At 43.1% G+C, this 26742-nt stretch overlaps 1 pseudogene; it reads right to left on the reverse strand.

The window, feature by feature from the left end:
• Window positions 1-1235: 1235 nt before the first annotated feature.
• On the reverse strand, window positions 1236-26742 carry LOC124851538 (annotated as a pseudogene).

The raw sequence follows: 26742 nt of genomic DNA on the forward strand, positions 1-26742 counted from the left end.
ATTTATTTAGAAGCAATGAACAGCTACTACATAGCTATGGGCACTCAACATACAACCCGCAAGCCGCCTAATACCGCCAGGAAGTCAAAGAGTCGCCCGAGCGGACGGTGGGTGCAATATTTATAATAATAGGTAGAACTTCAGCAGGAGGGGAGTCACGTGGCTAGTGCACAGGCTGGTCCCAGCCTCAAGGCACTGGAATCGCCAATGATGAGGAGCCGCTCCCAGTTTCGTCCCTCCTTTGACAGTAGCTGGGAAAATCTTCACATTCTGACAGTGTTTGGTTTGGTGTTTTAAAACAAGCCTTGAATCGGCTGACAGCTTGTGAGCTTTCAGTATGGCATCGCATTTTCTAGACAAAACAACGCCTTTCCTATCTGTCCTTCAGACCCTAGTGGCAGCTGCTTGAATTCTTTCTAAGGGTATGTCACAGTTTTTAAGAAAACAGTGCATTCATCTATGTGTGATTTTGAAATAAAGCTAATGGAGTTTATGCTGTAATATAGTAAGTTAGGTATGAGAACAAGTTAAAGTACAGTGTATTGTATGCCACAGATGTACAGTCTTCTCAAACAGGCATTATCAGACAGGTGCAAGACTGAACTGCGATGTGACGCACACACCCACACACAACAATCAACTTCAAGATTAAAACCAGCCAGCAACGGCTACTATCAGTCACTATGTGAAGGCCGCACATTTTTCCACATATTCAGCCCAAACTGCCCCTGCCCCACCCCTGTCCAACATACTGCACTTGTTTAGAGTTCAGTTTCATTGCCATCTTCACAGACACATATTCAAAGAAAAACATAGATTTTAGTCTTAACAATATTCAAAGGAAAACATAGATTTTAGTCTTAACAAATATTCAAAGGAAAACATAGATTTTAGTCTTAACAAATATTCAAAGGAAAACATAGATTTTAGTCTTAACAAATCCCTCCTTTCACACCATTTCATGGTGTGAACAACTTACTGGGGATCATCCACGAACTCCCAACCTCCATCTCATCCAATGCACACCCTCATCATCATCATCACCACTCAACAAAGCAACTGATAGGGTGGGGAGGGGGCATGGTTTCCTTGGTCAGAGCCGTGGTGATGAGTCGGTTGAGCAAGGTCCTAAAGCAGGGATGCAGCAGCAGCCACAGGTGACTAGGATAGCTGAAAAGATAGCTAGGAGAGGAGGCAGGATGCAATTAGCCCTTTCCATTTGCCGAATGCAGTGTTCATCCAATTATGTAGGGGTTGTTAATTCCAGAGTCTGCGGCCATGTCCTGTGCCATGGTGCGTAAGGTGGAGAGGGCCCTGGTCACCGAGCCATCAGGGGCGGTATTGCTGGGGATAAATGTACAACAAGAACTTCCTATCATAGTGCACACACCACCCTTTTCTGCCAGTAGGAGGTCTAGGGCCATTCGGTTCTGTGTGACCATAAGGGACGTGGGGCGAGCTGTTCGGATAGGCCTGTTATGGCGTCTCAACTAAGGTTGGTGAGGCGTTGGAGATTGAAATGGACGTAGTTAATGCGATCCACGTTTTTGTTGGGAGTTACCCATATCCAGATAGACTCAAATCCCACTGCAATTTGATCCACTAATTTATATTGGTCTGGAACACCCCGAGGAATCCCTATGGTGTCTATGTATGTGGGTGAGTCCTTATTTAAGTCAAAGTGCGTAGTTCTTCGTCGACAGGTGCTAGTGGGTGGTTCTGAGCAGGGAGAGAGGATAGTTAGGGGCATGGCCAATTGAACAAGTGTGCAGGAACCCTTCCAGTTTGAAGGAAGGCGGTTCCTCAGCGTTTTCCTCCACAGTACCAGAAAAGGTCACTGCGGGCCCACTCCAGCTGTGTGGCGTTGTGCCCGTCGGTAACATTGATGTTTCTAGAACACCAGGAGGACGGTATCGAACCCATCTCTCTGTGAGATGAGTTACCTTTTAGTCAGACACATGTAATTCCCCTTACTGGAGTAAATATAGGGCAGCGTGTTGTTTGGCGCCGGGAAAGAGATGACTGAGAGTAGAACAGTTGGCGGGACTGGCTTCCATGTGTAAGCCATACATGCAATCAAAAACCGGGTCGATCCAAGTCTATCAGTAGGGGGCCGGGGTGGTGGTTCAGGTGGGCGGGGCTGACTGCAGACTATACAATTAGTGAGGTTTTGGGAACGGGCGGTAAAGTGGACCCATTTTAGCCATATGTTTTCATCAGTGTATCCAGTCTCTATTTCTACCACATCTTCAATGGTACTGGCGTCGTAATATTGTACCGCAGGGGAGCTGGGTGGGGATGGTAGTGGTGAGGTGGATTCAGGGGGAGAGTTCGTGGAGTCATCAGACAGGGAAGGGGAAGGCTGAGTTCTAGGGGAGGAGGAACGGACGTTTATCCTAACGATGCCCATTGGGTCAGCTCCTGTCATGTCTACTCCTAAAACAAAATAATAAGGACTTGTTGGTGCGGCTCTTTTAGTCAATTTGCTATAGTGGAGATGTTTAAGAGTCATTAAGAGACTATTGTCGGGGGAACCGGCAGGCGTGATCCTCCAGGTGAGGGTGATGTTTCTTTGGAGCTGTCCTAAGGGGTTTTGTGCATTGTATCTGTGGGTGTAACCTTTGGGGCCTGTGTTCCACAAAACGTGTTATCAAAGGTTTATCATTTTGCATTCATCTCTAAACCATTGTTTTTTATATATGATATCAGGAACCATATGAACATGTGATGTACAATGCAGAAAAGTAATTTTTCATTTCTAAGCATGTGATTGCTTCTAATATCAATGTGTGTGTGTCAGTGACATTTGGTGTGTCACTTTCATGTATGTGTGGTGTGGGTGCGATACCATGTATCTCAGGCGTCGAATGAATCAGAGTTTCCACCGCTCTCTCCTGGCCCCCTCCTCAAATCTGCCTGAGCAGCTGCACCCGTTCCTCTGGACACTCCCTCCAACGTCCCTCTTTCCACACCTGTAGCAGGTGTCTGCTGTTCTGTTCGTGGAGGAATACAGGCGGAGGTCAACGGCTGGGGCTGAAGCCACTTCAGGTCTCTGAAGAAGGGCACAGTCGAGATCGTGGTCCACTCTGACACACTGAGGCACTGTAGGATACAAAGAAAACTTTTCTGTGCAGATTTATCTGTTCGTTCACATTCATTGGCCATTTTATCACATTCATTCCCTTGGGGAGCACACTGCATTTGTAATGACAAAGAAACAGTTGCAGGTGTATGCTTTTATGTAGATGCAATGAAAAGATGTGTGTGTGTGTGAAGAGTTGAACTGTGTGAGTGTGTGTGTGTGTGTGAACTATGTGTTGTGAGAACTACGTGTGTGGACTGAGTGAATATTAAAATCCCAGGAGATAAGACACAGACACATGCTGAAGGCCTCTTCGAGGTCTTGTTGGGGGAGATGAGCACAGTCTCAGATTTGTGGCTCTGATGTCAATTTGGCAGTTTACACAAGCAGAAATAGTATGCATAAGCAGAGATAATATTTAGTGTGGTATAATGGTAAAATTTTCCCTTACATTCCTCCCTTGTGATCATAAAATGATCACAACATCAGAGACAAAATTTACTTGCAAAATGTCAGCACATATTATATCTAAGGTGAAAATCTCAAGTAAAATTCTTAAGTAGTCTTTATCTTCCAATTCTAAAAATAAAGAAAATTAAATAAATAAAGAATTTCTGTGTGGAAATTGCTTCTTCACTCCAAATTCGATCTCTATTCAGTTAAGGATATATCATTTCACAGTACCAATTTTGCTTGGATATGTGTAACAGTGCAAGGAACCCTCTAATTTTGTGCACTATAAAAAATATTATGGTTGGTGGTCTCGATAGCAAATTTTGTTGGATTATATATTGTCATAACTCTAAAACCATTTTAGGAAAAATTATATTATAACATAATCATGCAAGTTCACCTTTTCAAAGAGCAATGAACATTATTCAGTCTGACATTTGAATTTGAATTTTGAAATATTAAAATATCCTTGTTTGAATAAAACATAAACAAAACAAATAAAACAAACATCTAATAAAACAATAAAAAAACAAAGAAAATAAATAAAACAAACATCTAATAAAACAATAAAAAACATAAAGAAAATAAACAACTCCAACTAAAATACCAGATAAGATGGACTCTCTAGTCCCATTAATGAAAATTGCTCTTGAATACATACAAATATTTGACACAGGATATATGTTACCAGCTCAGTAAACTGCTTCTCTAATTGAATTGTTAAAATACAAAACATTCATATTGTACAATTAGAAATTGTTGAGACAATTACTAACTGAACTTTTACCTTCACAACCTTGGGATAAGAACAGTTTAATAATCTTATCAAATAGGAGCACTAAAATTGATTAAACAAAAGATGTGCTCAAACATAAAGTTAAACTGGGAATTAAATATCTGAATTCATTACAAAGTATTATATAGAATTTGTCACAAAAAGTCAACAGTCCTGTCTTAATTATCTATGGAGTTAGAGCAACAGAAACACAATTATTAGAATTATAAGAATTCACTGCCTGATTACTAGAAATCACACTTGTAACCGAAATCATGGAAAGCAGTAGGGATTTGTCTCAGGTAGGTAAAAAACAAAACATTGATGGCCTCACCCACAGGGGTGAAGTCCTGCTATCTCCATCGTCATTTACATTATCTGCATGTTTCTCTTTGCTCATATGGAACTCAGAGGTGCGTAGCTGAGTTTAAAGTACAGTATACAAGCTTATATTTGGAAATAATCAAGACAAGACATACAGATAGACCCTCCTTTTGTGGTCAACGCATTACTTTAAGATTTTGAGGAGGAGTCGGCCAAATCAGTGGCTACTTCGTAAAGACCGAGAAGGTGGGTCAGCGGGTACACAATGTGTGAGGTGGTGCCAAATTGCTCCTGTTTTCCTTTTACTGGATCGCATGTGAGGTACACTCTGTTACCTCCCAAGGTCTGTCCACCTAGGGTCGGGCCACTTTCTCTTGTGAACTTTGACCCTTACCCAATCACCCGGTCTTACTGGAACAGGAGTCTCCGTGGGGTCTTGTCAGAACATCCAGCAGCCGCCTGGACCTTTGCAGACAAAACTTCAGTAAGATTAGTTAAAGCTTTCATGTAGTCAGTCAATTTCTCCTGACATACATCCAACCTGGTCTATAACCAGGGTCTTGAGGAGGCCCTGGCATGGGCCGTCCTGTGAAGCTCATGTGGGGATAGATGGGTGACACCATTGGATGAACTTCTTATTGACATGAGCGCCAAGGGCAGTGCTTCAACCCACGTGAGTGAGGTGTTGTGATATGCTAGTGCTGTGACATGTTGCTGTAATGTGTGTGATCTGTGTGGGTCGGGGTTGGTCGTGTTGGTATGTCAGGGGGTGTATCTCTAACTGTAAAAAGTTCCCGTCGTCATTTGTCTCTTAGTGGAAAAATAAAAATAAAAATAAAAATAAATAAAAATAAAACCACAAGCCAATCCAATGTTGTAAAACCAGTTGTACCCGAGCTGTAATGTCCTTGGTCTCCCCAGGTGGCAGGCGTACACCCCTAGTTGCGTTCTTTTATCCACCACCAGATGGCGTCCTCGCTCTATTTTTCTTATTTCGTTATTTATTCTGTCTCTGTCAGCCGGGTGACCTTCCTCTTGTTATCTCCTCCTAATTTGGTTCTCTCTCGTTTTCCACACACACTTTCATTCACACTTGTATCAAACTTAGTGCTGTGTCACCATAGTTCCTTTACATGAAGTTCATATTAGGACTACTCAGATCAGTTCCATTACCCACACATATTAGTTACCTTAAGTTCTTTAATCAATCTCCAAATCGCTATTGTTTAGTATTTAATAAATACCCACACATTCAGACCTCTTAAATCTTATATTTTTATGTTGTCAGTTTTTGGTCTCTGTCAGTCTTTTTATTCTAGTCAGTTACTTCATCTGTCAGTCCTCGTAACACGTTATGGTCCCAGCATCTTTTAATTTGTGCCCGATTCAAGCAACGGTGTGTCTGGCTAGTTAAGATCCTCACTCGTCAGTGCCGGTAGCCCTTCCTCCAGTTCACACCCTAATCCCAGATTAGGTTGCACGGATGCAATCTATTGCATGAATCGTCTGTCTTTTCTCCAATCTGAATTAGTTTTAAGGGTTCGTGCGTCACAGGGTGTGGCGCCCGTCCCGCGCAGGTCCTAGACCTCGCTTTTGATCTTGTTTCTTCTGAGCCAAGACAGGGTCCCGGACCCCACACAAGGTCCCTGACCTTTCACAGGGTCCCAGACCTCTGTTTATTTTACATAGCCCCTCATTGCTTCCATAAAACACAGAACGGTATAGTTTACCTCCTTTTCTCCTCTCCGCACACTCACAATCTATATCAATGCCTATATAACTAATGCAGAATTTGTTTTAACAGGTTTCTGCTTACCTTTTAGGTTGGCGCCTTGTGAGTATGTAGAGAATCGATCGGAGCGGCCTCGACTTTGGGTTCCGGCCTTTCTGGTCAAAAGTTCCCTACAGGATCACGTCGGGGTCACCAAAAGTTGTCGTGTTCTTTTTTCCTTAGGTAGAGATGGTAAGTCGGTCTGGTTCAAAAGTATTTATTTAGAAGCAATGAACAGCTACTATAGCTATGGGCACTCAACGTACAACCACTTAAGCCAGCTAATGCCGCCAGGAGAGTCAAGAGTCGCCCGAGCGGGCGGTGGGTGCAATATTTATAATAATGGAGTAGAACTACAGCAGGAGAAGTCAAGTAGCTGGAGTGCACAGGCTGGTCCCAGCCTCAGGCACTGGATTGCCAATGATGAGGAGCGCTCCAGTTTCGTCCCTCACTTTGACAGTAGCTGGGAAAATCTTCACATTCTGACAGTGTTTGGTTTGGTGTTTTAAAACAGCCTTGAATCGGCTGACAGCTTGTGAGCTTTCCAGTATAGCATGCGCATTTTCACTAGACAAAAACAACACCCTTTCTATCTGTCCTTCAGACCCTAGTGGCAGCTGCTTGAATTCTTTCACAAGGGTATGTCACCAGTTTTTAAGAAAACAGATTGCATTCATCTATGTGTGATTTTGAAATAAAGCTTAATGGAGTTTATGCTGTAATATTATAGTAAGTTAGGTATGAGAACAAGTTGAAAGTACAGTGTATTGTATGCCACAGATGTACAGGAAGATCTTCTCAAACAGGCATTTATCAGACAGGTGCAAGACTGAGCTGCGATGTGACACACACCACACACAACAATCAACTTCAAGATTAAAACCAGCCAGCAGCAGCTACTATCAGTCACTATCTAAAGGCACACATTTCCCATATTCAGCCCAAACTGCCCTGCCCACCCTGTCAACATGCTGCCTTGTTTAGAGGATTCCAGTTTCATTGCCATCTTCACAGACATATTCAAAGAGAAAAACATAGATTTTAGTCTTAACTTATTATTCAAGGAAAACATAGATTTTAGTCTTAGCACAAATATTCAAGGAAAACATAGATTTTAGTCTTAACAGTAGTCATTAAGGTCTGTGATCCTCTGCTTTTTGGGAGCAGGGGATGATGGTGGATGATTTGAGGCAGGCAGGTACACGCATTCCAGCCGTGAGGTGTTGAAGATGTCCGTGAACACTGGAGACAGCTGGTCACCCACCTGAGTGTGGAGGGGAGACAGCGTCTGGTCAGCTGCCTTGTGGGGTTCAAGTCTCTTGACATCACATCTCTCTCCTGAATGGAGGGGGTGTGATGGGGAAGGGAGCAGTCTGGGACCATTTTGTGGGGAGGAAGTGTCTTTGTCCAGGCTGGGAAGAAGAGTGTGATAGCTGTGGGGGGTTCAGAATGTGGGGTAGGGTTAGAACTGGTCCATTGTCTGTTGAATCTGCAGTAAGAGTCGTTGGAGTCGTTTTACAGTTGAGGTCTTCCACAGAGTGAGGATTTGGTTTGCAGCCGGTGATCACCGAAGGCCTTTCCAGACTGAGTGGGTTGGCTGCAATTATTATTCAGCTTCTTTGAATACTGTCGTTTGGCCTCCTTAATCTCCTTGCTGGCAGTACATCGATCTGAACCTATCCTTGTCCCCTCTTTCTCCCAAGCGAAGCTGTTTGGTTTTTGCTGTGAACCAGGGCTTGTCGTTGTGTAACTCACTGGTGCGTGTTGGAATACATCTGTCCTCCACAGAAGCTGATGTATGGCGTCACAGCATCTGTAAGTCGTCAGGCTGTTGGAAGAAGTTCTAGTATTCTGTGTTGTCCAGGCAATCACGCAGCTCCTCCACAGCTTCTCTGCTGCTCCAGTTCTTAGATCTCAGCACAGCAGGTTTAGAAAGTTTGAGTTTCTGTCTGTAGGCCGGGATCAGACTAGATAAAGCGCGTGGTGGATAGACCCAGGCAAGCGCGAGGCTTGCATGATAAGCCCTGCTGATGGTGCCTTATTGGTCAGTATTCTCCCCCTGGTGGGCATTGCTCAAACTGTTTTGTATTTGGGAGTTCTGAGTTAAGTTGCCCGATTAAAGTCCCCAATGACAATAACAGAGTCACGTGTTCTCTCTCCTTCTCTCCACTCCTAGTATCTGATCAGCGCGTTTAAGCTGGGCACCGCGCCACGTCAGCTTGCGGTGGATAAAAGTGAATTCACGGGGGAGAGTAAAAGCGGTCTGCAGGTGATGAAAAAAAGATTCCGGAGTCCAGAACAGTTGTAAAAATCACTTTCAAGTCGCTGCACCAGCAATGGTTATATAGAAACAAATCCCTCCAGCCACAGCTGCGTGAGAGGATCGGGTGGCGATCATGGCCAGTAACGCTTCGAAAGCGGTCAGCTGTGCGGCAGGAATCGGTGTAGATTCCGTCAGCCCACGATTCCGTAAAACACAAAACAGAAGAAAGGAAAAGTCTCTATTGTCCTGATGAGAAGGCGCAGTTCGTCCATCTTATTGCACAGTGACGGACATTGGAGGTATGCTCGGGAGAGGCGAAAACAATCTCTCTCCTAGGCGCTGGACTGGCGCTTTCCTCTCCGTCTCCGCCTCACGCGAGGACCCGGCACCTTTGATAGTAAATCCACTAAATCCACGGAAGAGGCGAAAGATTGGGAAATGATAAGATGTTGTTGTGTCCCTGATGTTAAGTAGCTCGTCATCGTGAAAATAATCCGGTTAGTCGCAATTAACTGAAGTTAAAGACTAAAACAAACAAAGTGCGCACCAACACCGGCGGCGTTCGAGGCAGGAGATCAACTCTTCTCTGGCTTCAGCTCTGAGGTCAAACCCCTCTCATCTTAGAGAGAACTGGATCTGAGAAACCACAAGCTGCAGGATCAGGAGTGAAGGCTGTGTGGTTTTCTACAGGTCCAACCTGTCGACTGGAGACTCTGTGGTCAGACATCATGTTTTAATGTTGAAGGTAGTGACATCTAGTGGTGAAGTGTCGTGTTGCAGCTGGGCACCCTCCCCCTTTTAAACATGAAGAGAACCTGTAGGAGCTTCAGTTTGTCATAAAAACTTAAAAGAGTTTAGTTTACAGGCTGTAAAAAACTTGCATAGCTGCCTCAAGTAAATTGGACCCGCTCCTGATGTAAATATTAAGAGAGTATTTAAATGCAAGGTATTTATATAATAGTATGTAAATATAGTATTTAAATCTAAGTATGTAAATATAAATGATATTCTAAGTAAAGAAAACAACAGTTGGTACAATTCAGATGGAAACTAGTGAAAACACTCTGGATTCTTTTTCTCTTAGTTCTAACAATGAATCCTTTCACCTGAATCTTCCACACTGGAGCTTGAAGGTCAAAGTGCAGAACATGTGTTCTAACAGTGAACACTGATACTGAAACTGAAGATGTTTGTAGAATGAGCTGTGAGACCAGATCAGGCTCAATGTGACTGAAGTTTTACGGCAGAGAAACAATCCAGTGCTTGGACAATGTGTATATATGCTGTGAAACTAACCAGAACTTGTCAGTGGTCTGGATGACCACATGACAGCGTGCTGCGTTGGTGTTCTGGGACTGGGCTCAGGGTCCAAGTCCCGATTGATTATGTTTGATGTCTTTTATTTTGGACCAAGTTCTTCCAGCCCTGTTTCTTCCACTTTGGGTTCATTTCCAACATGAAACCCACTTCCCTCTAGTTTCAGGACTTTGCAGAATTAGTACATGCCTTCACATCTTTTCACCACTAGATCTCTGTCCGCCCTGTACACACGTGTTCCTCAGGCTCCCTGCACCACTTTCAACTGGTCCAACTGCTGCTGGATGCGCCACTTCAAAACACAGTGTAGAACTGCTCGCCCCTTTCACATCTTCATGGAACATGTTCAACCAAATTAGGTGGACATTTTCTGGAGCTGAAGCAGCAGCAGGAGATTGTCCGGGTCCGACTGGATTTCACACCAACAGGAACATGTGGGAACATTCAGACGAGGCGGAGCCAAAATATACATCTCCATGATAACCAAGTTACGTTAAGTTATGTTAAGTTACAGGTTCACTGTGAAGGAGTTAGTGGCGTCTCAGGTGTACGTACATGCTGAGCGTAGTCCACTTGTTCAGTGTACGACTCCTGAACATGTCCAGCAAGATATTTAGAGACATCTAGTGGTGAAGTTGCATGTGCAAACCTTTGAACCCCAAGGACCACGAGACTTTCAAGCTGTTTTTCAGTCATGAACTCTGTAAAGTGTCTGGACATTTTCTGGAGTTTGACTTTCACATATGAAGAGACGAGGTGGGAGCAGCAGGAGTAGGACACATGGCCCAGTATAAATCCCTGCTGTGGAAAGATCAGTGTTGTTGTTTACAGCTCATCCCACACAATGTCGGCCTTCATCACCAAAAGCTTTGGAACCTCCTCGTGTTTTGTTTCCAAGTTGGCGTCTTCGTCTTCTACATGTCTGACTCCTCTTCTTCATCCAGAGATGTTTGTGTTCTTCCAGTTTCACGTCCATCACGTGTTTGTGTCTCAACACGTCCACTGGGTCTCTGTGAATCCTCCTGGACATTCACCTGCTCCTATTACTCACATGAACTCCTTAAGAAACTTTATGGGAGGCTGCAGGAGAAGTTCCAGTAACCAAGAACAACCGGCTCAGACTTAGGTCTGAAAACAGGGAACAGTGATGTTTAGTCAAAGTCCTTTATTTTCACACATGAACTCAGTTTAATTTACAGTTAAGTTTTATTATTCTTTATCAGGTTGTGGAGCTTGCAGACTGTCAGAGATCAGCTGTTCTTCTCTGGCTTCAGCTCTGAGTCCAAACCCTCTCATCTCAGAGAGGGCTGGATCTGGTAGAAACAGCGACCTGCAGGACTCAGGAGTGAAGGAGCTGTGTGGTTTCCACACAGGGTCCAACCTGTCGACTGGAGACTCTGAGGTCAGTTCACTGACCGGCTTTTGTAAGATCTCATATCTATAAAACAGCATTTATACTAATTTATCTCATTTAATTCTGATTAACATCAATTCCTCTTCGCATAACCGAATCCATTCATTAATTAATCTGTGACAATTTAATATTCAACTACTTGTTAAAACACTGAGGTTAGTTCTGGATTTATAAACTGATCTGCAGGACAAGAGACCTGGTCCAAATAATCTATTTATTGAATCAGGACTGGATTTAGTCAGCTGTCTGATTTCATGTTATCTTCCATGTTATGAGTCTGTGCTGACATGAATATGTGTCTATTGACCTATACATGAACTCAGTTTGATACAGTTAAGTTTTATTCTTTATCCAGGTTGAGGAGGCTGCTGGGCCTTGAGATCAGCTGTTCTTCTGCAGCCTTTATCTGAGTCAAACCCCTCTCATCTGAGAACTGGATCTGAGAGACAACAGCCTGCAGGACTCAGGAGTGAAGGAGCTGCTTGATCTGTAGAGTCAACCTGTACGGGCTGGAGACTCTGAGGTCCAGTAGATGGTTGGAGTCAGTCCCATTACGCTTTCATCAGTATGTTACTAAACACAGTCAGTATCACAGATCAGGGTCTGTGCTACCAAGCAGGATTGTGGTTATCAGGTTAACTTCAGGTTTAGTTTTTTCAAATTCTAAGGCTAAGTCGCTTCTTAACAAGGTAAATCACCATGGTAACTTCACGATGGTGACTAACACTCCAGGTTAAGTTGGAGATCAACCCGTATAAGCTCAGCCCACTGACCACAGTGACTCTCCCACTGTTGTGTGGTGCACACTCTCCTTAAAGGGACTGGATAAGGAAGTTTAAATCCAACGTCTGGTTGGTTCAGTTGATCTCTCTAACTCACCCAGAACATCTCAATCTCTCCAGACTCATCCCTGTCACCAAAACACCAGATGCACTCAGTCAGCTTCCTGAGAATGGAGTCCATGTGTTTCTATTGAGGAGTGATAGCCAGAGGTGTCCACCACAGTGTGTGTCCTCCAGAGACAGTGAGACAGTGTGTGTCCTCAGAGACAGTGAGACAGCGTGTGTCCTCTGAGTCAGTGTGTGTCCTCCAGAACAGTGAGACAGTGTGTGTCTTCCACTTTCGTCTTGTTAGTAAACAACAGATTCGAATCTCGTAGCCTCCGAGTTATTTATCTCGTTCACACGTTATTATGTAAGTAGTCCCATTAATATATTTTACCAAATTCCACCAGGGCACTGTAACTTACACATTGACACGATCCCAGATGTTTCTCAGCATTCTTCCTGCATTTAGCAGCTGTGACTGATTTCTTTTATTTGGATCCCATATGTTTATTTCTCCTCAGTTTTTATTATAAGGCAGTTCCAGTCCTGGTTGTGAAATGTGAGAGCTCTGCTGTCCAGTCAAACTGTCCATGTCTGTGATTGGTCATGTTTTTGCCAGTAAACCCGCCCATGCACATGTGCACGCTCAGATCACGATGAGAAAACCTGAGTTAACTTAACGAGTTGATAACCAGGCGTCATGTGACCACTTCGCTTTGACTGTCTTTCTGTCAGGTTCGATTGACTGGGTCTAAGAAGATCTCCCTGGACATGTTGAAGTGGCCGTAGTTTCAGGCCTCAGTGTTTCCTCAGTGAAGCTGTGAGAGGACAATGAGGACAGGCGTCAGAGATGGAGACAGAAACACAGAGAGACAGTGGAAAGTAATCAGACAAACCACAAGCTGCTTGGGATCATGTGATTGAGTGGCGAAGCAGTTGTTGTTTTCATGTGAACGGAAAATGAAGCTGGACCACAGCTGACAGCCTCACACGAGGAACGAAGGCAGTGTCGTCTTCATCTGATCTGGACAGTTTGTTCTCTCACTTCATCAGTGAAAGAGACTGATCAGGTGGATCTTGTCACAGCTCTGAGATCAGTGAGACTGAAACCCTCTCATCTCATCCCACCATGGTAACCAGGAGCTCTTTAGCACAGACCAGAACCTCTGCTGAGACCATCTGTCTCATCCTGGTCCCAGTTTATCCAGAAGCAGATGTTCATCAACACAATGAAACATGTCTTCACCTGTAACAGCAGTGATCCACCTCTCAGGTGTCCACTCTGCACTTTGACATGCAGAGAAGCTTGCATATGGCGTGTTCATTCCAGCACGTGAACATGAAGCAGAGAGGAAGCTACTCCACCTCTGAACAGGACTGAAGTCCCTGCTGCTCTTTCTACTGGATGTGCTGCATCACTGACTCACAGCTGATGAAGTGAGTCTCTGTAACACTGATGTCGTCTTCTCAGCCAGATGGTTGTCTTTGTGGGTGAGTGTGAAAGGGGCAGTGTGTTAAGGACGGAGCTGAGCTGTGTCACAGGGATCAGAGGCGCAGGCAACAGCAGCTTGTGCATCTCAATCACAGCCTAATCTGCATGTGTTTTGTGAGATGAAGCCGGAGCACCTGGAGAAAACACGGGGAGAATACCTTAGACTCCGGAAGGGGCCCCATCCCCCAGACTGATTCAAACCAGCAACCTTCTTGCCCCGGTGTGTTTATTCCACACGAAAGAATGTGTTTATTGAAATGACACAACACAACCAGAATATACAAACCCTCTATAAAGAGTCACATACAGTGTATTTAAGTTTGTCTTTATTATTGTCCACCTTTGTCCCTCAGTATGTCTCCATGTGTGTAGAACCACATTCTGTGTATATGTTTGTTTATGATCTTAAGTTCACGATTCACGTCACAAATTGATTTAGTTCCACACAAAAGTTAAACACCATTGAAATCACTTTGAGTTTAAAATCAGAGTTTTGTCTTTGACACAAAGATCAAAACTCTGGACTTAAAAATAGGACGTTTTCATTTCTGCATCAGCTGCAGAGGCCGGTGGTGGCTTTTCTATATGCAGCATTAATAAAAAAGCATTTATGTGAAAGGAAAACATTTATTATGAATATAATAAAGTATAAAAACACAAGTACTAACGGTCTAATTGCTAAACAGGAATAGGTATGTGCGTGTGCTGTGTGAGTCAGCGTGCTTCAAGATGGTGGCTGGCCAAGAGATAACACCCTCCCCCTATTGGAATGTTTACGACCTGTAGAGATATTAAGGTGAAAGAGTTATGCTTGTGTGCGTGTGTCTGTGTGTGTGTGTGTGTGTGTGTGTGTGTCTGTGTGTGTGCCAAATTAGAGAAAGGTTGCTAGATGTATGCAAGGAAGACTGTGAAGAGCGTAACAGACTAACATTGCTATGTACAACTTATGTAGCAAATATCACAACACCACAAATCAGACACCAAACCTCACACAGAATCCGAATAAACAGTCTTACTTAGCCTAGTATAATTATTAAGCCCAGTTGTGTGTTACCAGTCCGTAGAAAGGAAAAAGGAAGTTGCTGTGCAGTTCGAAGTTTTGTGTCGTCTTGCTGGTTTCTGTTGAGCTGTGAGCTCAGTTGCTGGTTGGAGAAGTTTTCCTGCAGGACATCGCATCGCTGCTAGGGTTGGTAGAGCTTGGAGGCGGGAGGTTTCCTTGGTGAGATGAGCTGGAAGCTGCACCTTTGTGCTCCTCTCGAAGAGTTGGATGGGAAGAGAAGATGTGAGCTGGAAGGCTCCACAGCCTTGATTGAGAGTTTAGAAAAGAACAGAAGAGAGCTGACTTTATATTGGCCGTGGTGACCTCACAGGTCATGGGGTCCAGAGTGACCAATGGGAGTTGAAACCTGTGTCCCTGGGGGGGTTTTCACACCTCTGATGGCCCCTGGGAGACTGAGTCCTGGAGGGACATGCTGCTTCAGGCTTTGACGGCACTTGTGTGGTTTCACAAAGAACCATGGCCCAACACTTTATACTTATAAGGAAAAGCTTGTGCTCGTTATGAAATTCTACATCTGATCAATATGTCTCAATATAAACAGCCTGACAGCAGATCAACACATTGATTTTTGATTCTTTATCAGTTGATTTCATTCATTCACCAAACAAAACCATTTAAAGGGGACATAGCATGCCCATTTTACCACAAGTTGATATGGTTCCTTGGGGTCTTAATGAAATGTCTGTAACATACTTTGGTCAAAATACCACAAGGATCATTTCAAACAGCTTTTTACCCTGTCTAAAACAGCCCTCCACAGAGTGACCTGTTTTGAAGTGCTAAATTCCTTTAAATGTAATGAGCCTAACTCCCCCCTCCCCTCTCCCCATGATTTTAAAAGCGATATAAATTACATATTTTTATATGATATAAATTATCAAATATGCATCCCATACTTTGTATTCCCTTCTGTTGTCTGGGTTTAATTTTCCCAATCACGCAATTAAATGTCCCCCTCTGCCCCCCACTACAAGCACACTAGCAGACAGACAGAGAGAAAGGGGGCTATGAAGACCATCATTTACCCCCGAACCCCGACATTCAACGGGTACAACAACAAGCGGAGAAAGCAGAATCGCGGGCTGACCGGTGTAAACCCGGCGTATAGAGTGTGGGGGGACGGGGGGGGATGAGGTGCCTTGTTACGACACAAAACCCAGGAAGCTCAATCGACACCGAGGTTCCACTCTGCTCTACACTGAGTTTCCACTCTGCTCTACACCGAGTTTCCACTCTGCTCTACACCGAGTTTCCGCTCTGCTCTACACCGAGTTTCCGCTCTGGAACCATGAGAGAGAAACATTTATATCACATGTACTATGATTTCTTCTTTTGGTCCATGTCCCATCTGCCTGCTCATGGAGGAAGGCGGGTTTATGAAATGTACTGCAGTCAGCCACCAGGGGCATTTGAGATGGTTGGCTTCACCTGCGGGGAGCTGTCATGTATAGGTCCTGGTGACAGTAGAGGGTAATTAATTGAATGTGTCCTCCCTCCTCACTCCCCCACCTGACCTGTGTAGCTCACTTCCTGCTGCCGTTAACGATAAACACACATCGGAAGTGTGGGACACGTGGATACGGTTACTGTGTTCTTTATTTGCTCTAGTGTTTATGGATACGTGTTTAAACACATACACAAAAGTTTTAAAATATTGTGCGCCGCGCCAGCTCAACCTCACACAACACAACACAACACAACACAACACAACCGCGACCGCGACCACGACCGCGACACAGCACAACGCGTGTGGAAACCGGGACATCAGGATTCATGATCCGACATCTTCCGTTAACGACTAAATACATGTTTGTATGAACCTTAATCCCCTGAATTCTCTGCAGGTTTTTATAAAGATCAGTTCTACATTTGAGTGAATAGAAAAGAGCAGAGGAGCAGAACCACTTGCTGACCAGCGGGTAATGCACCCCTCAATGCAGTGGTGCGCTGCTAAGAGAGAGAGGCACTGGCACAGTGAAGGTGGCCTCAGTAGAGGTGTTATAGGTGCAGCACACAGGTCTCAACTGAGCGGATGTCTGTTGTCGTCTGATTTCTGAGTTGAAAACCTTATTTTATGCGGAACACACAACAGTAATGGTGATAATACTTTTAAAAGCACGTTCTAGAAAGCGGCAGTTCGGAATTTATCGGTGTGCTGATGAAAAAGCAGTAATGACTGAGGATTGGATTCATAATTAGATAATCATGTTATATTGAGATGCGTGGCGTGGTGCATGCGACTGGTTGACTGCCCCAACTCGTTACTGAACGTGAGCAAGTGAAGATACACATTTTCTACTGCACCCCCACCTACACCTGCCACCTGCACCCATTGGGACGGTATGGCTGTCCAATCACACTGTGGTACCCCAACACATCTGGTGCTTTATGGTCTGTTTGACTCTAGTAGTCATAATTCACTAAATGAACATGTTATTTGAAGAAAGACTTGAAACTAGAGACTGGAGACGAAACTCCTGAATGTTTCCTGGCGTTATAAAGTCAAAGGGCTCTTATTTGTTCTCATCTTCTCAGTCTTTGTTTAAAATGTGTCTGCACAACAACATGAACACTTCCTGCGGTGCTTGATGGTTGATCTCAGTTTACATATCAGATTGCTTTTTCAGGTGCTGTCTGAGCGTCTTCTCTGTAGCCCATAAACCATCGGACTGATAAATCTGGGTAACACCTGGATGATGATATAAGAAACAAAGAACACGTGCTTACCAAATGTTTGGGGGAACAAGTTCAGCAGGGCATTCTATAACGTGGGCTAAATAGGTGAGCATGTCTCTTCAAACTGACAAAATATAGTATCAACGGCACATTACTTGATGTATAGGAGACAAAAAGTAGATTATTGTTGCAAGAACAAATCCTGTTGTTAGATATTATCTGCACATGCACTAAAAGGGTTCCAGCATTATAGACAAGCGTGATAATAAGATACTGCTCTGATACAGTGGGATAACATGAACCACTGCCCCACCTAACAGTGCACTTACCTGTCCTCCACCAGGACTGAAATGAGCCTGAGGGCAGATCGTTGGCTTTATATCCGGCAGTGAGCGGCTGTATCCTGCAGAATGAGACATGGCGTCATGATATCACGTGTGTGTAGAGTGAACATGGCTTGTTGACAGTGTCAGTCAAAGTGGTGGGGCTGTAATGTGTCTTGTCATTGACTCTACAAGTCTCTGATCTCTTTTATTTAGGATAGTACAACTTTACTATTTGTTTTACATGTCATTGATTAGAGAAACTGAATTAGGTTCTCTCCATTTTATCACATCCTTCCACCTCCTTAGTGCAGGAGCTAGAATGAGTCAGAAGAGCTCACCGTACCTCCGAGGCCCTTTGTTCCAATCAAGCCACACCAAGTGACTCACACTTTCCACAGAGATCACTTCTATCAATATGTCTCTGAGTTTCTTCATCCAAGATCCAAGTCTTATTCTCTGAATGTCAGTAGAAAATGGCTTTATATCTCTAAAGTTATAGTTTTCCCTTTAGTTCAGATCTGTGTCAACATTTAATGGGTTCTTCTTTCTGGAAATCTATTAATTGGAATTTTTTGCACAATCCTGCTGACAAACATAAAAATAAACAATCAAGAAACAAAGGCATTTAGGGCAAAAACAGTCTCTCCTTTGCAGAGGTAACAAAAATGACCAGTTTGAATTCATCGATGTTTTAGAGCAGACTTGCAGTTCCCTGTGTGTAGTTGGAAAAACTGAATAGTGTGACAAGCAGTTTAGATTTACACAAAGTGGAGCAGGATGTTTGATTGAAGCTACTGCTCATGAGCCCGTCTATGAGCAGTTGGTTAGGTGTACTAACTTTACACAACAGATGCCTCTTCAGATACCTCTGAAAGTATTATGTAATATCCATAGATGATTGAAGAAGGACTGATGGATGCGTGGCAGGACCTGCACAATAATATAATAAGCTAAGAGAGTCTGTATAAGTCTGGGAACCATTGCAGCAACACATTTAATAACCGAGACAGGCATATATGTGGTCATGCAAAGCAACAGCTGGAAATCCATGGAGGAGGATTGTGTTTCACCACCTGGCTTTCTTGGTTTGCTCTTTTTTGCAGTGAACAGGGTGAAGTAGTATAAAGATAATGAGCCAAACTAAGACTAGAAACACCGTGTAATATAGGATATCCCCTCTTCTTGGTAATGAGTGGACTTGGAAAGAAGCCCGGTTTCCTGAGGCAGAACACTCTGGGTGGAAGAGGCCAGTGGCTCTGTGGCAAGGTGATGAAAAGATCAGGAAGAACTGACAACATGCTGGTCGCCCAGATTAAACCAATCAGCATCAAAGTCCTCTGACGGTTGCAGATCTGCGTGGCGGGAGGCAGATAGCGGCGTGGCACTCGACCGCCATGCAGGCCAGGTTCAGAGGGGTGTTTTCAGTGGTGAGCAGAGCAATCAGGATGAAGGTGCAGCAGGCGGAGGCGTGAGTTTTTGTAGATGGTGTAGCTGATACTGAACAGGGGTGACGGTCAGCGTCATTTGGATCATGTCATTGACGACCAGGTGAATGAAAAGGATGTAGCGAGGATTGCATGTAGAAGATCTGGAAGATGAGAAGAAAAACAACATGTGAAGGAGGATGTGGTTTTGAAGACCTTTATGACTCTGAGATCTGAGTCAGATGCTTAACCAATATCGGGTATCAGCACTTTTGTTATTATTGGGAAAACAAAAGAAAAACAAAACCGCCATACAAATGTCCAAAACTTTCATTGCAGCAATATAGGAAGACAGAACCGCCAGTTCGTATTTTTAACATTCTCAGGAGTTTTGATAATTGTTTCACAAGGTTTTATTGCACTGACAGAATGGCGTCACCATCTTCCTGTCATTATTATTGAATATAGAATGAAAACCAGAACAATATGCCATTTCCAGATGAATGTAGCTGGCACAGGTTAGCTGGCCCTTTCCAAGAAATAACACGATTCCTCAGTCGTATAAAGGATAAAGTTGACTCTGCGCTGCCTGGAAATGACAATGACATGATGGATGCTACTTCACTTGTGATGTTAGTCAGTCTAAAGGCTCCACCCACACGACCACCTGTTTCTACATTCATATCTGACATCCACACTTTTCTAAAACAAGAGAAGCCACGTTTTGGTTACGAATCTCAGGCTGTGTGTGGATGGAAGTGACGACCTGATCACCCGACATTACGCCTGATCGTCTCTTATCAGTCGTGACTCATCTAATTTCAGTCAAAACAGAACATTGTAAACATCTACTGCAGATTACACAATCCTGTTTCCTTTTCACAGCAGCACACACGTGTCCAGTGTCACATAAACGCTCTCTGGGGTGTGTCCTTGGGAGAAGAAAGGGATAATTCACTGAATCCTTTTAGATTTAAAATGAAAACGTCTTACTATACGTGTGACCAGAGCGCAAAGATGATTCACTGAATGATTTCTGTTTACACTCGTGAAGGATTACTCACACCTGGGTGTTTGAAAGGTGTAGATGAGACCTGCATTGATGTAGTTGATGGAGATGCTGAGAACCACAACAAGCCTGCGTTCTTGGCCCTCAGCTTTGGTGAAGGAGTCTCTGGCTCGATATTGCCGGTCGTTGGAGGATGGCAGAGTTCATCTCTTGGCGATCTGAAGATCTGATGACAGAGAAAACATTACAGTTATTATAATAGTGTTATTGACGAGGAAAGTCACAAGAATATATTTCTGTCAGTATCATAGTAAAAACAACATGTTTGTGAAGCTAAGGACAGTTTGACAGTTTAAGTTGGATGTATTTCTGTTTAAAAACAAGTGCTGTACATTCTAAAAACATTACTAATTATATGTTTTAATACAATACAAACTTCAAACCAAATCATTATCATGTCTGTTAAGAGAATCACATTTATGACAGTGAGTCAGATCCAGCTACATATTGATATTTAAATGGGATACGATGAACACTATTTAATTTTTTATTCAGAAAGTAATTATCTATCCAAATTCAACACAAGGCTCAATATTGAAGAAAATGAATTCAATTCTAACAAACAGGTTTCACAATGAAACTTCACCAGTTATTTATATATGAACACAATTATTTTTGTTATACAAGTTTTGAAATGTTATCTTTAAATATGCAAATAATCATTTAATGAGATCCATTTAAATACAAGCAAATCCAGCTCATTGGATACAAGGGTTTGTTCCAAGTGCTTATTTCTTATAAAATCTTATTTGCTTTCTTGGAGTCAAAGGTCTTGACAGTGGATATTTTGTGCATCTCTTTTTATCCCGCTCAATTAATAAAGCAAATACAGTGAACAGGTCATAAATATCTACATTTCCCCACGGTTGTAAGAATAAAATATATTCTATAAATAAGACTGTGAATAAATGAACAAACATCTCAGTAAAAACATATATATAAATATATATATGTAGATGATAGATTGTGTCAAACAAATATCTAAACGTCTAAATGTTGCATTTGTCTGAAAGCCTTGGAAGCAAAAATAAGCCAAACTTTAAAACTTGTGAGTGCATAAAGAAACCACGTCCAGTGAAGAGCGTCTCACCTTTAAACTACTCAATCATCTGGAAAAACTGTTTCTGTAAATTAAAAGTTGAGAACGTTAATTTCTTTTCAACAGGAAACATATGTTGGCTCTTCACCTCAGGATCGGGGCATCAGCCTGAAAGACACAGATTTAGGTGAATTCATTTAAATATTACAGTTATTAAATAATATTTTGCAGTAATGAACTAAAATAGACATTAAGTGTACTCGTTTAATAACTTTCACTGTGTTCTCTTTGTCTTTTCGCTTTTTGTAATAAAAACAAGATGATTAAGAGTGTAGTGTGCCAAAATATAAACAAAAGGTCTTTAAAAACCCAGCATCTGCATAAACATTTGCTTTCGATCATTTCTGCTTTTTCAAATAGTTAATATCTGAGGTTTGAGGGAGTCTGAGGAGACTCGGTCGTGATCAGGGACTCGAAATAAACAATATCCTGCAAGAGGAAGATTCCGTTAAACTAAAGGAAACACACCAATGCAAAACCCTGCGTAGCTGTGTTGAGCCGTCTTAGAAACAGGACAACGCACAGGACAGCTCACAGCTGTCAGAGGAACAGAAGAAGGAATAAACACATTATTGTTTCATTAATCAAACACATCAACTTCCACTGTGGCACGAGGCACGAGGTGAAGCAGAGCTCACCTCAGTGTGCAGAGACATGCCAACACTGGTGCTGCAGAGACACTTTCAGAGGTGTGCTATGTTGTATGGTCAACAATCATCAAGGAAGTGTGTGTGTGTGTGTGTGTGTGTGTGTGTGTGTGTGTGTGTGTGTGTGTGTGTGTGTGTGTGTGTGTGTGACAGGTGGAATAACGTGCGCACAAAAGATGTTCAATATGTTTGTGTATCTGCAATGTATTGACAGGAAATCATAAATTCCCCCAGTGAATCGAAACACAAAGCACTGGAGGGTCCTGGTAGTTTAGGATTAGAGGTTGGTATTTTGTGTTAGGGTGCAGGGCAGTTGGGGGGGGGTCGTCACATCACTTTGTGGGGGCAAACACCTTGTCTCTCGCTAACTCCTCTCCTTTCTCTCGCTCCAGCATTGAGCGTGACTGTCTGAGTCAGCTGGACTCTGGTCATAGGTTCCTTCCCCCACCTTCATGTGTCAGGTCCCATAAGATGTGACATGCGTCTTTGTGATGTTTCGTTCCCGGTCAGTGATGCTTCACTCACCTTCAGCACTCGGTGGTGGCGCAGTGACAGTGACCATTCCACAGGATCCACACTTTCACATTCGCTGATGTTAGACTCCTCAAGCAACTCACTCCACTTCTCAGGTGTTTCATCGTCTGTCTGTGTAGGATTCTGAAACTACTGAGCCTGTATATTATTATATCTATGGGTCACATTCATCCATACAAACTTTGATAATGTTTCATATGTTCGAACATGCAGTGGCTGAAGACCTCGTAATGTTTCAGGGAAGTCAACTCTGTCTGTTGAGGCGTTTTGTTCTGAAAGGTCAAAACTCCCACCATATAACAAGCGTTTAATAGCGTCATCACAGGCTCTTCTCAATATCTGCTTCCTTCCTTTAGAAACACAAAACCTTTGGTTCCCTCTCTGTGCCCTGCACCTCAGCCCCCCCAGAATGTGCACTTTCTCCAGTAAACTTTCTGTTTTCACAACTTAGTTTCCACAGGGAACAACCTCCGGGATCTGCTGACATTTAACCCTCTGTGTGTTCAGGAAGTCGTGCTGCAGGACGTGAGCCTCCCCTTCTCATCCAGGCTAGGCCCTCACGGTAAGGTCATACACTGAGACAGCTCGGTTAACACACACACACACACACACACACACACACACACACACACACACACACACACACACACACACCACCAAAGGGATTTATTAGATGTGTCTTCTGAAGGTTTCTCATCATCATCATTAAAGTGGAGCTGTTTTCTTATCTGTGATCATTAGGATGATCATTTACCTAAATAACTTTTGTAATAAATGGATAAACCAGTTGCTCAGTGAAGGAGCCGATCAAGGGACATTAGAGGTGTTCTGAAACAACAGCCGCTCTCAGTGGGCCGTGCTCTTTGGTCACATCAGATGGAAATCCACGGAGGCTGGGGGCTGTTGTTTCTCACTGCGTCTGACTCGCTGCAGAAACAAATCACAGACACTTTGGAGCAGGTCACCGGTTTGTGTGTGATGATTCAAAGTTGTTTCCATCATTTCAGACTTCCCGACAAAAGTATTTTTGCATCTTTGAAACATTACAGCTAATTTACATTTCCCAAAATTATCCTGCAACATTTTTACAAACCAACATGTCTCAGCGTCTCAGTCCGTGGAGAACATGTGTTTAAGGTCATGCGTCAGTAACGGCTCTGTGTCTGGAAGCAGGAAGTGATCCCCACGGGCTACTCTCTTCAAACACCAGGATCCCAGAGGAACTGCTTCTGTTCCTGGAAGAGTTTCACTCACTAACATGACTGAAGTCCACCTTTTAGAATATGAAGTCAACTTAAAGCCACTGGGGACCCTCTGAAACCGGACTTTAACATCTAGATACTTACAGCAGTTCATCATCATCATCACTCCATCATCATCATCATCCCCATCATCATCATCATCATCATCATCATCAGAGGTGCAGCGGAAAAGTTCAGTGAAAAGGTCTGGCGACTACGTTTAAACCAGCAATAATCTGACTGTTGATCTTATTTATAATATAGATATTATTCCAGTGCAAGGTAATTTTACATGAGTTACCACCAGAATAAATAATTCATATTCCCTGTTTATGTGTGCAACATTCATCCTGCCCATTGCGCTCCAGAAGCCTGGGTCATGTCATCATCGGTTTGTAACTGTTGTCTGTTGATGTCACAAAATGCTGTGAAAAGTCCATAGGAGTTAAAACGTGATGAAGACGTAGCGAGACTGAGGACAGAAGACAAAACACGTACAGTCTAGTTTGACCTTATTCAGGTTAAAGTGAGTCAAAAAATGATGTTTATACTTGTCAGTGTCTTATTCAGACTAATATATTCATCCTGGTTAATATCAGACTATTGGTTCCATGTGAGCGTGGCGAGTGTCTTGCCAAGGAGCAGGAGTTGAACCACCAACCTCCAGGTTCATGGATGACAGGCCTCACCAGTCTCCTGGAGGGAGTTTTTAAACACTGTTGTCTTGAACTACTGGAGTAGCGTGTAGTTTGATACAGACAGTATTTCCCTTACTGAGAGCAGCCTTGAGGAAATATCAAGGCCTTAAAAAGGTGGAACTTATAAACCCTGGGGGAGAAACTCAGCTGAAAGATTTCACTCTTTTAATGTCTTCTGTACTTTATTACAATGATTCACAGAAAATAACAGAAGTAAAGTTATTAGAAAATATGCAAAACATAAGAGTGTTCAAATATAGAGGAGAATAAATTTATGATGCGTCTTTGTTTATACAACATTGCAAGAGTTAGAAAATCGACCATTGTCATATGAATGATTAGTAATGAATTAACACGCTACAATAACGGCTGATTTACAATTCATTATTCCACAAACATGTGGAGACTGTTGTTGGATGAAATGTAGAAAGTGCAGAGTGAAGAAAAAGAATGATGTTACGTCAGAAAGGTCATTTATTCAGGAGTCAAATACTGATTCTGATAATATGAACAGCTCAATCAACACCGAACCACAGCTCCAGTAGAAACTTTACACTTCCCTTTGTTTCAACACTTCTCTCTCTGAAGCCTTAGGATTTAAGGACTTTTCTACCTGGGCCAATAAAAACCGCAGCTGTTATGAAAAATGGGAGTGGTAACAACATTTCATTTGCACTAGCTCCTGTTTGTATCTGATGATATGCGATTAGATGTCTGGGAGGATATCTCTGGGTTGGATTTGACACATGGAAGCTGTAGGTTTGGCACAAATATGCATTTAAATCAACACTGTGCAGCACCTTTACCAAGCAGCAAGCTTGAGCGAAAGTGAGTCTGATGTGTGAGTGTGAACATGAAAGTTTCCTCCTTCACTCCCTGAGCGTCTGTTCTCTGTGACTCCTGCTGAGTGGGTTCCATCTCCTGTGAAGAACTGACTGAGAGTCAGCTTCAACTGTCACAACCAGCTGCAGCTGAAGACTGAAGCTGAACTGAGATCCAGTTCAAAACACTCTGAAGTTATTAAAAACCAGGTTTATCTCCAATATTCAGCAGGAAACTATTAAAAACATGATTCTGAACAGTTTGGTGGATTTGTTGCAGCTGCAGCTCTTCAGGGTCAGGAAGCAGAGGATCATGAGTATGTTTCAAGTTCAGTGAGTGGGACCGTGTCATCGCTTCGAACACAGAGGCAAGAGCAAGTCATCACCACATGTGTGGCTGCAGGGGCGCTGTTGGTCAATAAAGTGCATAGTGTTTTCAATATTAAATACAATATTTTATACAGACGTTTATTTACAGATGATAGATTGTTGTATCGCTATTTGTCTTTTAAAGGCAATAAGTGTACAAATGATTTATTTTTACATCTATACCAGAAAGGTAGATCCTAATCTGGCTATGAATAAATGTCGTCCTCATCAGCGTGCTGGGAGTCAGCAGATCTACTGAAGGCCCCCAAGGCTTCGTGAAAGACTGGATGGTCCATTGATCAGAGGATTTCTGATTCCCTCACTCTAAATGATCTCTCCAGGATGTGCCCTCCTCTCTGCACTCTCTTCCCTCACTCTGTCCTTCTTCCTTTGTGGCGTCCTGGTGCTTCCTGGTGGCTTTGGTTCTCCAGCTGCTCCAGGTGAAGCAGTCATCCAGCCAGTGGGCAGTTGATTAAGGAATAACAAACACACACATGAGTATTTTCTGTACATCAGATATTTGTCACCCCCACAAATTCAAGACTTATTGATTTTCAGCAGCAGAATAATTCCTCATCAACTGACATTGAGTCAAAAGAAACATCATCTAACTGGACTATGGATCAGTTTCACAAACATTCGATACAGTTGGATAATTTCTATATGGTTGAAAGTAAAGTGTAATACATTTATATCTGGCGTTTCTCTTCCTTCTTCTGAATGACCACCCTCCAAGTGCCTCTATGTCCTGCTCTTTTCCTTCGCATCATTCACCCACTGATCAGGAACAGCTTGCGGGGACAACAGGCATCGTTTTCAACAAATCAAATGAGAAGATTCTTTTAGTTTCACATGGTCTGAAACCTCAGTTTACTCTCTAATATCAGAGCAGGTATTTGTTTCAAGATGTCTTTGAAAAGGATATGTTCTGTGTGAGCTACTCAAGCTGCTCCTTAGTGCGCCTGCTGGAACTCCACCAGACTCTGAGGCACACGGGTCCTTCCTCGATCTCCCCCTGACTCTCCTCTGCACACACCACGTCGGTACCATCATCCCACAT

The sequence above is a fragment of the Hippoglossus stenolepis genome, chromosome 3, assembly GCF_022539355.2.
Source record: "Hippoglossus stenolepis isolate QCI-W04-F060 chromosome 3, HSTE1.2, whole genome shotgun sequence".
In the NCBI taxonomy this organism is placed as follows: domain Eukaryota; kingdom Metazoa; phylum Chordata; class Actinopteri; order Pleuronectiformes; family Pleuronectidae; genus Hippoglossus; species Hippoglossus stenolepis.